This window comes from Arachis hypogaea, chromosome 18 (genome assembly GCF_003086295.3).
Source record: "Arachis hypogaea cultivar Tifrunner chromosome 18, arahy.Tifrunner.gnm2.J5K5, whole genome shotgun sequence".
In the NCBI taxonomy this organism is placed as follows: domain Eukaryota; kingdom Viridiplantae; phylum Streptophyta; class Magnoliopsida; order Fabales; family Fabaceae; genus Arachis; species Arachis hypogaea.
This window is the reverse complement of record NC_092053.1, coordinates 37,927,590-37,944,148: the sequence shown is the minus strand read 5'-3', so window position 1 is coordinate 37,944,148 and position 16,559 is coordinate 37,927,590. Positions and strand designations below refer to the sequence as shown.

General features: G+C 39.3%; 2 non-coding genes across 2 annotated transcripts; both read right to left on the bottom strand.

Moving 5' to 3' along the window:
• Positions 1-724: 724 nt before the first annotated feature.
• LOC112774297 (small nucleolar RNA R71) lies at positions 725-832 on the bottom strand. The gene has a single exon (XR_003188792.1). It is a non-coding gene; the product is annotated as a small nucleolar RNA R71 (small nucleolar RNA).
• A 14,490-nt stretch (positions 833-15,322) lies between these two features.
• Positions 15,323-15,426, bottom strand: LOC112774345 (small nucleolar RNA R71). Its single transcript, XR_003188839.1, has one exon. It is a non-coding gene; the product is annotated as a small nucleolar RNA R71 (small nucleolar RNA).
• Between the last annotated feature and the right edge of the window lie 1,133 nt (positions 15,427-16,559).

Genomic DNA, 16,559 nt, shown 5'->3' with positions numbered 1-16,559 from the left:
CCCTCTTCTCATATCCTTCTATTTAAGGGACTAACACTCCTCCTCAAGGTGCAATTCGAACTCTATCCTTCTTGATAAGTTCGAATTCTCTTCTATCTACCTTCTCCTTCTATTCTTCTTTTCCTCTGACACCTCAAGGAATCTCTATACTGTGACATAGAGGATTCCATACTTTCTTCTTCTCTCTTTCATATGAGCAAGAGTAAGGACAAAGATATTCTGGTTGAGGCTGATCCTGAACCCGAAAGGACCTTGAAGAGAAAGCTGAGAGAAGCTAAAGTACAACTCTCTATAGAGGACCTAGCAGAGCTTTTCAAACAAGAAGTCATGGCAGCCGAAAACACCAACAATGCAAGGAAGGTGCTTGGTGACTTTACTGCACCTACTCCCGACTTCTATGGGAGAAGCATCTCAATCCCTGCCATTGGAGCACACAACATTGAGCTTAAGCCTCAATTAGTTTCTCTAATGCAACAGAATTGCAAGTTTCATGGACTTCCATTGGAAGATCCTCATCAGTTCTTAGCTGAATTCTTGCAAATCTGTGACATTGTCAAGACCAATGGGGTTGATCCCGAGGTCTCCAAGCTTATACTTTTTTTTCTTTGCTGTAAGAGACAGAGCTAGAACATGGTTGGATTCACAACCTAAAGAAAGCCTGAACTCTTGGGAAAAGCTAGTTAATGCCTTCTTGGCAAAGTTTTTTCCACCTCAAAAATTGAGCAAGCTTAGAGTAGAAGTCCAAACCTTCAGACAGAAGGAAGGTGAATCCCTCTATGAAGCTTGGAAAAGATACAAGCAATTGATCAGAAGGTGCCCTTCTGACATGCTTTCAGAATGGAGCATCATAGGTATATTCTATGATGGTCTGTCTGAACTATCCAAGATGTCATTGGATAGCTCTGCTGGAGGATCTCTTCATCTGAAGAAGACGCCTGCAAAAGCTCAGGAACTCATTGAAATGGTTGCAAATAACCAATTCATGTACACTTCTGAAAGGAATCATGTGAATAATGGGACAAATCAGAAGAAAGGAGTTCTTGAGATTGATACTCTGAATGCCATACTGACTCAGAATAAAATATTGACTCAACAAGTCAATATGATTTCTCAGAGTCTGTCTGAAATGCAAGCAGCAACAGGCAGTACTAAAGAAGCTTCCTCTGAAGAAGAAGCTTATGATCCTGAGAACCCAGCAATGGAAGAGGTGAATTACATGGGAGAATCCTATGGAAACACCTATAATCCTTCATGGAGAAATCATCCAAATCTCTCATGGAAGGACCAACAGAGGCCTCAACAAGGCTTCAACAACAGTAATGGTGGAAGAAACAGGTTTATCAATAGCAAACCTTTTCCATCATCTTCTCAGCAACAGACAGAGAATTCTAAGCAGAGCCACTCTATCTTAGCAACTGTAGTCTCTGATCTAATTAAAACCACTCAGAGTTTCATGACTGAAATAAGGTCCTCCATTAGAAATTTGGAGGCACAAGTGGGTCAGCTGAGTAAGAAAGTTACTGAACTCCCTCCTAGTACTCTTCCAAGCAATACAGAAGAGAATCCAAAAGGAGAGTGCAAGGCCATAAACACGTCTCACATGGCCGAACCTGGAGAGGAGGAAGAGGCAGTGATCTCCACTGAGGAGGACCTCACTGGACGTCCACTGGCCTCCAAGGAGTTCCCTCATGAGGAACCATGGGAATCTGAGGATCACACAGAGACCATAGAGATTTCATTGAATTTACTTCTGCCATTCATGAGCTCTGATAAGTACTCTTCCTCTGAAGAGGATGAAGATGTTACTGAAGAGCAAGTTGCTAAATACCTTGGAGCAATCATGAAGCTAAACGCCAAGTTATTTGGTAATGAGACTTGGGAGAATGAACCTCCATTGCTCACTAAAGAACTGGATGACTTAACTAGGCAGAAATTACCTCTGAAGAGACAAGATCCTGGGAAGTTCTCAATACCTTGTACCATAGGCACCATGACCTTTGAGAAGGCTCTGTGTGACCTAGGGTCAAGTATAAACCTCATGCCTCTCTCTATAATGGAGAAGCTAGGGATCATTGAGGTACAAGCTGTAAGAATCTCACTAGAGATGGCAGACAATTCAAGGAAACAAGCTTATGGACTTGTAGAAGATGTCTTGGTAAAGGTTGAAGACCACTACATCCCTGCTGATTTTATAATCCTAGAGACTGGAAAGTGTGTGGATGAATCCATCATCCTTGGCAAACCCTTCCTAGCCACAGCAAAAGCTATAATTGATGTTGACAGAGGAGAATTGATCATTCAAGTGAATGAAAACTCCCTTGTGTTTAAAGCTTAAGGATATCCCTTTGTAACCATGGAGAGGAAGCATGAAGAGCTTCTTTCAATACAAAGTCAGACAGAGCCCCCACAGTCAAACTCTAAGTTTGGTGTTGGGAGGCCATAACCAAACTTTAAGTTTGGTGTTGAACCCCAACATTCAAACTCTAAGTTTGGTGTTGGGAGGTTCCAACATTGCTCTAAACATCTGTGAGGCTCCATGAGAGCCCACTGTCAAGCTATTGACATTAAAGAAGCACTTGTTGGGAGGCAACCCAATCTTTAATTATCTATGTTAAAATTCTCTTTTCTTTTGTTATTTTATGTTTTCTGTAGGTTGATGATCATGTGAAGTCACAAAAACAATTGAAAAAGCAAAAACAGAATTAAAAACAGAACACCCTGGAGGAGAAACTTACTGGCGTTTAAACGCCAGTAAGGGTAACAGAATGGGTGTTAAACGCCCAGTCTGGCACCATTCTGGGCATTTAACGCCAGAAAAGGGCAAGAAGCTGGCGTTAAACGCCAGAAATGGGCAGCATCCTGGCGTTTAACGCCAGGATTGGCAGAAAGAGGCGTTTTGCACGCCACTTGGTGCAGGGATGAGAAATCCTTGACACCTCAGGATCTGTGGACCCCACAGGATCCCCACCTACCCCACATCTCTCTCTCTTCTTCACCCACTCACCAATCACCTCAATACCTCTTCCCCAAAAACCCCTCACCTATCAAATCCCACAATTCTCTTCACCACTCACATCCATCCTTCATAAAACCCCACCTACCTCACCATTCAAATTCAAACCACTTTCCCACCCATACCCACCCATAATGGCCGAACCCTAACCCTCTCTCCACCCCTATATGAACCCATCTTCACTCCTTCATTTTCACACAATATACACACTACTTCTCCCCCTTGGCCGAAACACTAAGCCCCATCCATCTCCTCTATTTCTTCTTCTTCTACTCTCTTCTTTCTTCTTTTGCTTGAGGACGAGCAAACCTTCTAAGTTTGGTATGGTAAAAGCGTTGCTTTTTGTTTTTTCATAACCATTTATGGCACCAAAGGCCGGAGAAACCTCTAGAAAGAGGAAAGGGAAGGCAAAAGCTTCCACCTCCGAGTCATGGGAGATGGAAAGATTCATCTCAAGGGTGCACCAAGACCACTTCTATGAAGTTGTGGCCAAGAAGAAGGTGATCCCCGAGGTCCCTTTCAAACTCAAAAAGGGTGAATATCCGGAGATCCGACATGAGATTCGAAAAAGAGGTTGGGAAATTCTCACCAACCCCATTCAACAAGTCGGAATCTTAATGGTTCAAGAGTTCTATGCCAATGCATGGATCACCAAGAACGATGATCAAAGTGTGAACCCGGACCCTAAGAATTGGCTTACAATGGTCCGAGGGAAATACCTAGACTTTAGTCCAGAAAATGTAAGGTTGGCATTCAACTTGCCTATGATGCAAGGAGATGCACACCCCTACACTAGAAGGGTCAACTTTGATCAAAGGTTGGACCAAGTCCTCATAGACATCTGTGAAGAGGGCGCTCAATGGAAGAGAGATTCAAGAGGGAAGCCGGTTCAACTAAGAAGGCACGACCTCAAGCCCGTGGCTAGGGGATGGTTGGAGTTCATCCAACGCTCAATCATTCCCACTAGCAACCGGTCTGAAGTTACTATAGACCGAGCCATCATGATCCATAGCATCATGATTGGAGAGGAAGTAGAAGTTCATGAAGTTATATCCTAAGAACTCTACAAGGTGGCGGATAAGTCTTCTACTTTGGCAAGGTTAGCCTTCCCTCATCTCATTTGTCACCTCTGTAATTCAGCTGGAATTGACATAGAGGAAGACATCCTCATTGATGAGGATAAGCCCATCACTAAGAAAAGGATGGAGCAAACAAGAGATACCACTCATGGACATGAGGAAATTCCTCATCATGAAATCCCTGAGATGCCTCAAGGGATGTATTTTCCTCCACAAAACTACTGGGAGTAAATCAACACCTCCCTAGGAGAATTAAATTCCAATATGGGACAACTAAGGGTGGAGCACCAAGAGCATTCCATCCTCCTCCATGAAATTAGAGAAGACCAAAGAACCATGAGAGAGGAGCAACAAAGGCAAGGAAGAGACATTGAGGAGCTCAAGCACTCCATTAGATCTTCAAGAGGAAGAACAAGCCGCCATTACTAAGGTGGACCCGTTCTTTAATTTTCTTGTTCTTTATTTTCTGTTTTTTTCGAAAATTATGCCTTATGTCTATTTATGTTTGTGTCTTTATTACATGATCATTAGTGTCTTAGTGTCTATGCCTTGAAGCTATGAAAATGAATCCATCACCTTTCTTAAATAAAAAATGTTTTTAATTGAAAAAGAAAAAGAAGTGCATGAATTTCGAATTTTAAAACAGTTTAGTTATTTTGATGTGGTGGCAATACTTTTGTCTTTCTGAATGAATGCTTGAATAGTGCATATTTTTTATATTGTTGATTCATGAATGTTAAAATTATTGGCTCTTGAAAGAATGATGGAAAAGGAGAAATGTTATTTGATAATCTGAAAAATCATAAAATTGATTCTTGAAGCAAGAAAAAGCAGTGAAAAGCTTGCAGAAAAAAAGAGTATATGCGAAAAAAAAGAGAGAAAGAAAGAAAAAGAAAAAGCAAGCAAAAAAAGCCAATAGCCTTTTAAACCAAAAGGCAAGGGTAAAATAAAAAGGATCCAAGGCTTTGAGCATCAGTGGATAGGAGGGCCCACAGGAATAAAATCCTGGCCTAAGCGGCTAAACCAAGCTGTCCCTAACCATGTGCTTGTGGCGTGGAGGTGTCAAGTGAAAACTTGAGACTGAGCGATTAAAGTCGTGGTCCAAAGCAAAAAGAGTGTGCTTAAGAGCTCTGGACACCTCTAATTGGGGACTCTAGCAAAGCTGAGTCACAATCTGAAAAGGTTCAATCAGTTATGTGTCTGTGGCATTTATGTATCCGGTGGTAATACTGGAAAACAAAATGTTTAGGGTCACGACCAAGACTCATAAAGTAGCTGTGTTCAAGAATCAACATACTTAACTAGGAGAATCAATAACACTATCTGGATTTTGAGTTCCTATAGATGCCAATCATTCTAAACTTCAAGGGATAAAGTGAGATGCCAAAACTGTTCAGAAGCAAAAAGCTAAAAGCCCCGCTCATCTAATTAATACTGATCTTCATAGATGTTTTTGGAATCCATTGTACATTCTATTCTTTTTATCCTATATGATTTTCAGTTTCTTGGGGACAAGCAACAATTTAAGTTTGGTGTTGTGATGAGCGGATAATTTATACGCTTTTTGGCATTGTTTTTAGTATGTTTTTAGTATGTTTTAGTTAGTTTTTATTATGTTTTTATTTAAAAATCACATTTCTGGACTTTACTATGAGTTTGTATGCTTTTTTATGATTTCAGGTATTTTCTGGCTGAAATTGAGGGACCTGAGCAAAAATCTGATTCAGAGGCTGAAAAAGGACTACAGATGCTGTTAGATTCTGACCTCCCTGCACTCGAAGTAGATTTTCTGGAGCTACAGAAGTCCAATTAGCGGGCTCTTAATTGCGTTGGAAAGTAGACATCCTGGGCTTTCCATCAATATATAATAGTCCATACTTTGCCCAACATTTGATGGCCAAAACCGGCGTTCCAAATTAGCTTAAGAATTCTGGCGTCAAAACGCCAGAACTGGCACAAAAGCTGGAGTTAAACGCCCAAACTGGCACAAAAGCTGGCGTTTAACTCCAAGAAAAGTCTCTACATGTGAAAGCTTCAATGCTCAGCCCAAGCACACACCAAGTGGGCCCGGAAGAAGATTTCTGCATTAATTACTTATTTCTGTAAACCCTAGGCTACTAGTTCTCTATAAATAGGACCTTTTACTATTGTATTTTTATCTTGGTTCTTCTTGTTTCCTCTCTGGGGCCGAAGCCAATGACCACCATTATCACTTTTGTATTTTCAACGGTGGAGTTTCTACACACCATAGATTAAGGTGTGCAGCTCTGCTGTTCTTCATGAATTAATACAAAGTACTACTGTTTTTCTATTCAATTCATGCCTACTTTTTCTCTAAGATATTCATTCGCACACAAGAACATGATGAATGTGATGATTATGTGACACTCATCACCATTCTCACCTATGAACGCGTGACTGACAACCACTTCCGTTCTACTTGCAAACAAGCTTGAATGTGTATCTCTTGGGTTTCTAATCTAAGATTAGAACCTTCGTGGTATAGGCTAGAATTATTGGCGGCCATTCCTGAGATCCAGAACGTCTAAACCTTGTCTGTGGTATTCTGAGTAGGATTTGGGAAGGGATGACTGTGACGAGCTTCAAACTCGCGAGTGTTGGGCGTGTGATAGACGCAAAAGGATCAATGGATCCTATTCCAACATGATCGAGAACCGACAGATGATTAGCCGTGCGGTGACAACATGCGTAGAACATTTTCACTGAGAGGACGGGAAGTAGCCATTGACAACGGTGATGCCCAACATAAAGCTTGCCATGGAAAGGAGTATGAATGATTGGAAGAAGGCAATAGGAAAGCATAGGTTCAGGAGGAACAAAGCATCTTCATACGCTTATCTGAAATTCCTACCAATGAATTACATAAGTATCTCTATCTCTATCTTTATTTTATGTTTTATTCATCTTTTAATTATCAATTCTCCATAACCATTTGAATCCGCCTGACTGAGATTTACAAGATGACCATAGCTTGCTTCAAGCCGACAGTCTCCGTGGGATCGACCCTTACTCACGTAAGGTATTACTTGGATGACCCAGTGCACTTGCTGGTTAATTGTGCAAAATTGTGACAAAGTGTGATTCACGTTTGAGAGCTCCAAGTCTTTGGCGCCATTGTTGATGATCACAATTTCGTGCACCAGAGGTTCAGGAGGAACGAAAGCATCTCTATACGCTTATCTGAAATTCTCACTAATGAATTACATAAGTATCTCTATCCTAGTTTATATTTTAGTTATGTTTTAATTATCAATTCACCAAAACCATTTGAATCCACCTGACTGAGATTTACAAGGTGACCATAGCTTGCTTCAGGCCGACAATCTCCGTGGGATCGACCCTTACTCACGTAAGGTTTATTACTTGGACGACCCAGTGCACTTGCTGGTTAGTTGTGTGAAGTTGTGACAAAGTGTGATTCACATTTGAGAGCACCAAGTCTTTGGCACCATTGTTGATGATCGCAATTTCGCATACCATGTACCCTTGACCAAGTAAGTAGATGATTTTACATTAGTTGCATGCACCCACTTAGGTAGTTTGCATTTCATAACCCTTTTCTCACCATGATCTTTGGTCTTTTTACTTTAAGCATGAGGACATGCTTGGTTTAAGTGTGGGGAGATTTGATAAACCCCAAGTTTGTGGTTTATATTGTGTAGAATTTAGGGGGTTTTGTCACTATTTTCCACACTTATTCACAAGAAATGCATGATTTTGTGTTCTCTTCTAATATTGATCCATGATGAAAAACATGCTTATTTTACCTTAAAATTGCCATATTTTGATCCTCTTTTATTTCCATTTGATGCTGTGATATATTTGTTGAGTGATTTTAAGAATTATAGGATAGGAATGGCCTAGAAGAGAGAAAGAAAGCATGCACAAAAGGGAGAAACATGAAGATTTGAATTTTGGGAAAATCAGCGTTGGAGCGCACGCGCACTCCACACACACGCGTGGATGAGGACGGCTGGAAGCGGCGCGCAAGGATGGACGCATCCGTGCAGATCAGAGGATTTCTATCGATGCGCACGCGCACTTGGCACGCATGCGTGGATCACAAAGGCAATCGGCGCGCACGCGCAGGAAGCTGCACGTGACCTCATTAAAGGAAATCGTGCCTGGCGATTTCTGAGGCTCATGAGGCCCAATTTCAAGCTGTTTCTGCATGGAAAAGACCCAAGGATGCTAAGGGGAAAGGGGGGATCATTCATTTTACACTAAGACACAATTTTAGCTATTTTTTGGTTCTTTCTTCTTCTAGAGAGAGAAACCCTTGTTCCTCTCTAGATCTAGTTTTAATTTAAACTTTTCTTGTTGAATTCTGAATTGGATCTTGTTAATTACTAGTTTTGATAGTTTAATTTGAATTTCTTAGTATAATTTTGCTTAGATCTTGTGTTAGTTTTATGAATTCTTATCAATTGTCATCTTATACCCATTTCATGAATGTTGTGAATCTTGCTTTGTTGATATTACATTGTTGATTTCTATGATTAATTGTGTTGTTTGGATGATTATATGTTGATAATTGTTAGTGGGTACTTGTTAATTTCAATTTAATTGTAATTTGAACATGTCTTTTATTAATGCTTACCAAGTGTTTGATGAATTGTTTACCTTGATTATGGAGTAGTTCTTTTCACTCTTGGCCTAGGCTAAGGGAATTGGGTAAACTTGAGTCATTGGGTCTAATGGATTTGATGATTTGGGAGCCCTTAGTGGTCAATTTGATAGCCATTGACGCTAACCTTCTATTAAGTTAATTAATAGTGAGGTTAGAACTTATGGGTTGATGTTGACCAAACCATTTGACGTACTTCAAGTATAGAAGTAGACTTAATGAGTTTGGTTCCTCATAATTGTCAAGATATGTTTATTAGACAAGGATGGTGACCCCAATTTCCATGCCTAGCCAAGAGTTGCTTTTATCATTCATATTTGAAAACCCAAAATTCTTGATTACTTGCTTTAGTTATAGTTACTTGTTTAGTTTAAAATAGAATCATATTGGATGTTACTTTGTTAGTTTGGAATTGCTCATGGCTTGCTTAGTTATTTGAATTAATTTCTTGCATTTTAAGATTTCTTACTTGTTAAGATTTCCATTTTATTTTCTTGCTCATAACTCACAACCCCTGATTTTTAACCAATGTTGAAGCACATGTTTGCCCATTCCTTGTGAGACGACCCGAGGTTTGAATACTTCGGTTATTTCTATTGGGGTTAAACTTGTGACAACCAAATCCCTCTCTAAATTTGATCCTCAAGGCTTGTTGTCGGTAGAGCTATACTTGCAACGCAACTTTATTGAGAAACTCTTTACCGACAGTATTCCTTGCCTATCAGTGTGTGGGCGTTGAACGCCCAGTGAGGGGTTCCTCACTAGCGTTCAGCGCCAGAATGGCTGCTTGGTTGGGCGTTGAACGCCCAGCCAGTGCTCCCTGGCTGGCGTTCAACGCCAACTCTGCTGCCAGGAAGGGCATTGAACACCCAGTGAGGGGTTCTTCACTGGCGCTCAATGCCTTCCCGATTTCTCTAGATTTGGCCTCTGCCTCAGTGAAAGGTATCAAATTTAAACTTAAGCCAAGATCATACATGGCTTTGTCAAAAATGATCTTTCCAGTAGTCCATAGGATTTGAAAGCTCCCTGGATCTGACATCTTCCTTGGCAGCTCATTCTAAATTAGCATATTGTACTTCTCAGTAAGTACCTCCATTTCGTCTCCCCTTAGGTCCTTCTTTTCAAAAAGAATTTCTTTTGGACAGGCCGTATAGGGGTTCATTTTTTCCAATACCTTTGTAATAGAGATATTGACTTGCAGATCCTTAAGGGCTGCTGGGAAATGAGTCAACTTCTCATTTGCCTGTTCTTTCTACACGCCTAGGAAAGGCAGCTCTTGAGGTTCTTTCACCTCTGCAAAGGGGAGCTCTGTGATCATCACAGGCTCCTCTTGTATGCCGATCATCACAGGCTCCTCTTGCATGCCCAGAGAAGAATCAACTTGAGGTTTCTTCTCCTTTGTGGGGTCGTGCTCAATGGCATTCTCAGGATCCTCTTGGTCCTTGATTGCCTTAAATCCCTCAGTAGCATGCTCTTGAGGTTCGGCCTCCATGGTGAAGACTACGGTCTCACCTTCTTTTAAGGTCTCCTTCCCAGAGAGCGTTAAGCTTTCTGTGAGGGCCAGACACTCTTCTCTAGGATTCACTTCTGTATCTCTGAGAAGAGTATTAGGGTGTCTCTGCAGTTTCTGAGGAAGGTTCCTTTGAATGACTACATTGCACTCCTTAGTAAGAGCTACTGTCTCTACTTCCCTCCAATCCTTCTTATGACTCCAAATGTCTGTGAACTTAGCATAAGAAGGTATCTGTTCAAGAGCCTCTACAAAAGGGATATTGATCTCTAATGTTCTGAGATCATCCGCAAAGCGGGAAAACTGTTTATTTTTTTCCTCTTGACAGAGTCTCTGAAGAAATAGCATCTTAGCCTTATACTCATGAATCTTAGTTGATGAAGGCTGAGTGCCGTGTGTGTTGGAAGGGGGGTTACTAGCTTGCTTAGGAGGGTTGTCATCAGTATGTGACTGTCCTCCTATACTTGGGCGTTCAACGCGCTTGTTACTGCCCCCTTTCTGGCGTTCAACGCCAGGAGCACTTCCTGTTATTGGGTGTTCAACGCCAAGAGTGCTTCCTCCTTGGGCGTTTAAATGCCCAGTTTCTGCCCTTTCCTGGCGTTCAACGCCAGGAGTGATACCTTCCTGGGCGTTTGAACGCCCAGAGTCGTCTTGTGTAGAGACCTGGTTATCCTCTATAGGCTTTTCTTTCTTATTGAATTGAGGTTGGGTGTTTAAGGATTTTTCACTTCTCAGTTGGATAGCCTGGCATTCCTCTGTTATCTGCTTAGATAACTGCTAGCTTGTTTGACTCAACTGGGCTTCTATATTTCTGTTAGAAGCCTGAGTTTCTCGCAAAGCCTCTTGTAGTTACAGTATTTGCTGGGCAAGCGCGTGTAGTTGCTAAGTCAATGAGCTATCTTGCTCTGGAGGGTTAGGCTCAGTAGATATTTGATGAGCGGATAATTTATACGCTTTTTGGCATTGTTTTTACATAGTTTTCAGTATAATTTAATTAGTTTTTAGTCTATTTTTATTAGTTTTTAATTAAAATTCACATTTCTGGACTTTACTAAGATTTTGTGTGTTTTTCTGTGATTTCAGGTATTTTCTGGCTGAAATTGAGGGACCTGAGCAAAAATCAGATTCAGAGGTTGAAGAAGGACTACAGATGCTGTTGGATTCTCACCTCCCTGCACTCAAAGTAGATTTTCTGGAGCTACAGAACTCCAAATGGCACGCTTCCAATTGCGTTGGAAAGTAGACACCCAGGACTTTCCAGCAATATATAATAGTCTATACTTTGAATAAGGATTGACGACATAAACTGGCGTTCAACGCCAGTTCCATGCTGCAGTCTCGCGTTCAGCGCCAGAAACAAGTTGCAAAGTGGAGTTCAACGCCAGAAACACGTTACAAACTGACGTTCAACTCCAAGAATGACCTCTTCACGTGTAAACTTCAAGCTCAGCCCAAGCACACACCAAGTGGGCCCCGGAAGTGGATTTCTACATCAATTACTTATTTCTATAAACCCTAGTAACTAGTTTAGTATAAATAGGACTTTTTACTATTGTATTTACATCTTTAGTTTCATCTTTAGATCACGTTTGGGGGCTGGCCATTCGGCCATGCCTGAACCTCATCACTTATGTATTTCCAACGGTAGAGTTTCTACACTCCATAGATTAAGGTGTGGAGCTCCGCTGTTCCTCACGAATTAATACAAAGTACTACTGTTTTTCTATTCAATTCAACTTATTCTGCTTCTAAGATATTCATTCGCACTTCAACATGAATGTGATGATCGTGACACTCATCATCATTCCCTATGAACGTGTGCCTGACAACCACTTTCGTTCTACCTTCGATTGAATGGGTATCTCTTGGATTTCTTAATCAGAATCTTCGTGGTATAAGTTAGAACCCATGGATAGCCTTTCCTGAGATCCGGAAAGTCTAAACCTTGTCTGTGGTATTCCGAGTAGGATCTGGGAAGGGATGGCTGTGACAAACTTCAAACTCGCGAGTGCTGGGCGTAGTGACAGACGCAAAAGGAGGGTGAATCCTATTCCAGTATGATCGAGAACCTCCAGATGATTAGCTATGCCGTGACAGAGCATTTGGACCTTTTTCACAGAGAGGATGGGATGCAGCCATTGACAACGGTGATGCCTTATAGAAAGCTTGCCATGGAAAGGAGTAGGACTGATTGGATGAAGACAGCAGGATAGCAGAGGTTCAGAGGAACGAAAGCATCTCTATACGCTTATCTGAAATTCTCACCAATGAATTACATAAGTATCCCTATCCTATTTTATGTTTTATTTACTATTATTATTCGAAAACTCCATAACCATTTAATATCTGCCTGACTGAGATTTACAAGATGACCATAGCTTGCTTCATACCAACAATCTCCGTGGGATCGACCCTTACTCACGTAAGGTTTTATTACTTGGACGACCCAGTGCACTTGTTGGTTAGTTGTATCGAAATTGTGACAAATTCTGAATTAAGATTAGAGCACCAAGTTTTTGGAGCCATTACCAGGGATCACAATTTCGTGCACCAAATTTTTGGCGCCGTTGCCGGGGATTGTTCGAGTTTGGACAACTGACGGTTCATCTTGTTGCTCAGATTAGGTAATTTTCTTTTTGTTTTATTTTCAAAAATTTTTCAAAAATCTTTCAAAAAAATTCTCATCTATTTTCGAAAATTATTCTAAATTTTTAAGAATGAATTCTAGTGTTTCATGAAGCATGTTGAAGCCTGGCTGGCTGTAAAGCCATGTCTAATTCTTTTGGACTGTGGCTTCCAACCATCAGCATAGAGGCAAGTTAATCGGAATATCAGCTGTTGCATGCCTGATTTATATCCTAAAACTGGCTGGCTATTAAGCCATGCCCAACCCTTGGATTGGAGCTTTAGGCCAACATTGAAAGATTCCTGGGATTCTTATTAAAAATTTTGAATTTCTTATTTTCTTTTTCCTATATGTTTTTCGAAAAAAAAATTTAAAAGAAAATACAAAAAAATCATAAAATCATAAAATAAAAAATATTTTGTGTTTCTTGTTTGAGTCTTGAGTCAATTTCAAGTTTGGTGTCAATTGCATTTTTTCTAAAAATTTATGCATTTTTCGAAAATTCATGCATTCATAATGTTCTTCATGATCTTCAAGTTGTTCTTGGTAAGTCTTCTTGTTTGATCTTTAAATTTTCTTGCTTTGTATCTTTTCTTGTTTTTCATATGCATTTTTCGTTTGTTAGAGTCCAAGCATTAAAGATTTCTAAGTTTGGTGTCTTTCATATTTTCTTTGCATAAAAAATTTTTCAAAAATATGTTCTTGATGTTCATCATGATCTTCAAAGTGTTCTTGGTGTTCATCTTGACATTCATAGTGTTCTTGCATGCATCATGTGTTTTGATTCATAATTTTCATGTTGTGAGTCATTTTTTATGTTTTTCTCTCTCATCATTAAAAAAATTCAAAAATAAAAAAATATCTTTTCCTTATTTTACTCAAAATTTTCGAAAATATGATTTGATTTAGTCAAAAAGTTTTTAAATTTAATTGTTTCTTATGAATTAAATCAAATTTTCAATTTAAAAATCTTATCTTTTCAAAATCTTTTTCAAAAAATCAAATCACTTTCAATTTTCTTATTTATTTTCGAAAATTTTAAAAATATTTTTCAAAAATCTTTTTCTTAATTTTATCTCATAATTTTCGAAAATATTATCAACAATTAATGTTTTGATTCAAAAATCTCAAGTTTGTTACTTGCTTGTTAAGAAAGATTCAAACTTTAAGTTCTAGAATCATATCTTGTGATTACTTGTGAGTCAAGTCATTAATTTTGATTTTAAAATTTCAAATCTTTTTCAAACAAATCTCTTTCAATTATATCTTTTCAAACTTTGATTTCAAAATCTTTTTCTAACTTCTTATCTTTTCAAATTTAATTTTCAAATCTTCTTAATATCTTTTCAATCATATCTTTTCAATCATATCTTTTTAATCAATTTTCAAAATAAATTTCTATCATATCTTTTTAAATCTTATCTTTTTCAAAAATTTGATTTTAAAATATCTCTTCTAACTTCTTATCTTCTTATCTTTTCAAAATTGATTTTCAAATCTTTTTCAACTAACTAATTGACTTTTTGTTTGTTTCTTACCTTTTTCAAAACTACCTAACTAAATCTCTCTCTCTTATTTTCGAAAATTCCCTCTCTCCTTTTTCAAAATTCCTTTTTAATTAACTAATTGTTTTAATTTTAATCTAATTTCAAACTTCAATTTTTGAAATTTAACTTTAAATTTTAATTTTTTTATTTTAATTTAATTTTCAAAATTCTCTCTCTCATATCCTTCTATTTATTTATTCATCTACTAACACTTCTCTTCACCCAAAATTCGAACCCCTTCCTCTCCTTTGAGTTCAAATTCTTCTCTTCTACATTCTTATTCTTCTTTTCTTCTACTCACACAAGGGAACCTCTATACTGTGGTAAAGAGGATCTCCGGTATCTTTAGTCCTCTTCTTTTTCACATGAGCAGGAGCAAGGACAAGAACATTCTTGTTGAAGCAGACCCTGAACCTGAAAGGACTCTGAAGAGGAAACTGAGAGAAGCTAAAATACAACAATCCAGAGACAACCTTACAGAAATTTTTGAAAAGGAAGAGGAGATGGCAGCCGAAAATAATAACAATGCAAGGAAGATGCTTGGTGACTTTACTGCACTAAATTCCAATTTACATGGAAGAAGCATCTTCATCCCTACCATTGGAGCAAACAATTTTGAGCTGAAACCTCAATTAGTTTCTCTGATGCAACAGAACTGCAAGTTTCATGGACTTCCATCTGAAGATCCTTTTCAGTTCTTAACTAAATTCTTGCAGATATGTGATACTGTTAAGACTAATAGAGTAGATTCTAAAGTCTACAGGCTCATGCTTTTCCCGTTTGCTGTGAGAGACAGAGCTAGAATATGGTTGGATTCTCAACCTAAAGATAGCCTGAACTCTTGGGATAAGCTGGTCACGGCTTTCTTAGCCAAGTTCTTTCCTCCTCAAAAGCTGAGTAAGCTTAGAGTGGATGTTCAAACCTTCAGACAGAAAGTAGGTGAATCCCTCTATGAAGCTTGGGAGAGATATAAGCAACTGACCAAAAAGTGTCCTTCTGACATACTTTTAGAATGGACCATCCTGGATATATTCTATGATGGTCTGTCTGAATTAGCTAAGATGTCATTGGATACTTCTGCAGGTGGATCCATTCACCTAAAGAAAATGCCTGCAGAAGCTCAAGAACTCATTGGCATGGTTGCTAATAACCAATTCATGTACACTTCTGAGAGGAATCCTGTGAGTAATGAGACGCCTCAGAAGAAGGGAGTTCTTGAAATTGATACTCTGAATGCCATACTGGCTCAGAATAAAATATTGACTCAGCAAGTCAATATGATTTCTCAGAGTCTGAATGGAATGCAAGCTGCATCCAACAGTACTCAAGAGGCATCTTCTGAAGAAGAAGCTTATGATCCTGAGAACCCTGCAATAGCAGAGGTGAATTACATGGGTGAACCCTATGGAAACACCTATAATCCCTCATGGAGAAATCATCCAAATCTTTCATGGAAGGATCAAAAGCCTCAACAAGGCTTTAATAATGGTGGAAGAAACAAGTTTAGCAATAGCAAGCCTTTTCCATCATCCACTCAGCAAAAGACAGAGAGTTCTGAGTAGACCCCATCTAGCTTGGCAAACATAGTCTCTGATCTGTCTAAGGCCACTCTAAGTTTCATGAATGAAACAAGGTCTTCCATTAGAAATCTGGAAGCACAAGTGGGCCAGCTGAGTAAAAGGGTCACTGAAATCCCTCCTAGTACTCTCCTAAGCAATACAGAAGAAACTCCAAAAGGAGAGTGCAAGGCCATTGAATTGACCATCATGGCCGAACCCACAAGAGAGGGAGAGGACGTGAATCCCAGTGAGGAAGACCTCCTGGGACGTCTAGTGATCAACAAGAAGTTTTCCTCTGAGGAACCAAAGGAATCTGAGGCTCATCTAGAGACCATAGAGATTCCATTGAACCTCCTTATGCCATTCATGAGCTCTGATAAGTATTCTTCTTCTGAAGAGAATGAAGATGTTACTGAAGAGCAAGTTACCAAGTACCTTGGTGCAATCATGAAGCTGAATGCCAAATTATTTGGTAATGAGACTTGGGAAGATGAACCTCCCTTGCTCACCAATGAACTAAGTGATCTGGATCAACTGACATTGCCTCAGAAGAAACAGGATCCTGGAAAGTTCTCAA